Raw genomic sequence first — 1665 nt, forward strand, 5'->3', positions numbered from 1 at the left:
TGAAGAGCCAGTAGATCGTGAAGCCCAAATTCTCCGCAGAGCTCTCCGCCGGGAGAGAGTGATCAGAGCGCGTTTGGACATTTTATCATTTCCTGATGATTTTCTGTGCGAACATTACCGTTTCTCAGCACAATCTATAATTTATTTGGATAACATCCTCAGGCCATATATTACGCATGTGACACATCGCGGACATGCTCTCAGTTCATTACATATTATTTGTATTGCACTTCGGTTTCTTGCAAACGGGAGCTTTCTGTATAATATTGGTGACGCTGAGCACGTTTCCAAGGCTACCGTCTGTCGGGCAGTCAGGAATGTTACAGTTGCACTGAAACGTCTCCTGTACTCGTCTGTGGTGTTCCCCGGTCACAGACCCACAAGATTGCAGGTATCAGGATGACCAAAACTTAATGTATGATGTGGTGATACTTGGACTACTACTTAAATTGCACATGTATTTTCAGGGTTCCCAGGCGTGATTGGCTGTACAGATGGCACTCACATTCCAATCATTGCTCCTTCAGTAAATGAAGGAGACTATGTGAACAGGAAGTCTTTCCACAGCATTAATGTACAGGTACATAGTTCCCTGTAGCATGTCAAACTAACAAATTATTTCATTATAGTAATGGATGCTAATTTGTGTTCTCTGCACTGTGAAGATCATATGTGATGCTGCCAACATTATCACAAATGTGGAAGCCAAGTGGCCAGGCTCTGTCCATGACTCACAAATATTCCGTGAATGTACACTGAGCACAAAATTTGGACATGGTGAGTTGAGAATACTTTAAAATATATAAAGACCAATTGCTTCAGGGACATTTGAACTGAAGTGTACCCTTCTGTCTTAGGAGAGTTCACTGGCTACTTGCTTGGTGATAGGGGGTATCCATGTTTACCCTATTTGCTTACCCCTTACCCTGACCCTGAACCGGGCCCACAGCAGCGATATAATCTGGCTAATTGCAGGACAAGAGCCAGAATTGAAATGACTATCGGAATGCTTAAGGCCCAGTTCCAGTGCCTGCAAAGACTCAGGGTCACCCCAGAAAGGGCATGTGACATTATTGTGGCATGTGTGATTCTTCACAACATTGCCACAATTAGAGGAGAACACTGTCCTTCTGAACCAAACATCAGCAGTGATCCAAACCATGAACATCCTGACCCTCCCACGGACATACAAGATGGAAGAGCAGTCAGAGACACCATATGTCACAATCATTTCCTTTGACCCATCACCTCAACATGTTGAAAGAAGAATAAACAGATTTTTTGTTCAACTGGCTTTATTGGTCGCCTGTGTTTCCTGTACACAAAGTATTAAAAGATGTAAACCTCATAAAGTGTCTCTGTTGCTTCCTCCTCTGTAACAGCTGTCAATGTTTCTTCATTATTTTCCTGTAGTAAAGAAATAGACAACATTGCTGTTCTACTGTAAACTCATATAATCTGTGGAGTATTACTCACAACTGCATGTTGGTCTGGCTCAACAGGAGGCTGCACCAGATGCAGTACACCACCACCATCAACTGATAGAATATGAGGTTTATACAGGTCACTTATAACTTACAAGGGACCAAATGGCAATTAACAAACATACCAAGCACCTTACACTTCATTGTCATTATGCTCTCAAAGACAACCAAGACTGAGGGA

The 1665-nt window shown here is 42.6% G+C and overlaps 1 long non-coding RNA gene across 1 annotated transcript; it reads left to right on the plus strand.

The window, feature by feature from the left end:
• Positions 1-423: 423 nt before the first annotated feature.
• On the plus strand, positions 424-1448 carry LOC146686805 (uncharacterized). Its single transcript, XR_014916434.1, has 3 exons — positions 424-580; positions 666-777; positions 858-1448. It is a non-coding gene; the product is annotated as an uncharacterized LOC146686805 (long non-coding RNA).
• Positions 1449-1665: the final 217 nt, after the last annotated feature.

The sequence above is a fragment of the Copadichromis virginalis genome, linkage group LG18 (genome assembly GCF_057382275.1).
Source record: "Copadichromis virginalis isolate Kocher_CV1m ecotype Utaka linkage group LG18, C_Virginalis_male_GT1.1, whole genome shotgun sequence".
NCBI lineage: Eukaryota > Metazoa > Chordata > Actinopteri > Cichliformes > Cichlidae > Copadichromis > Copadichromis virginalis.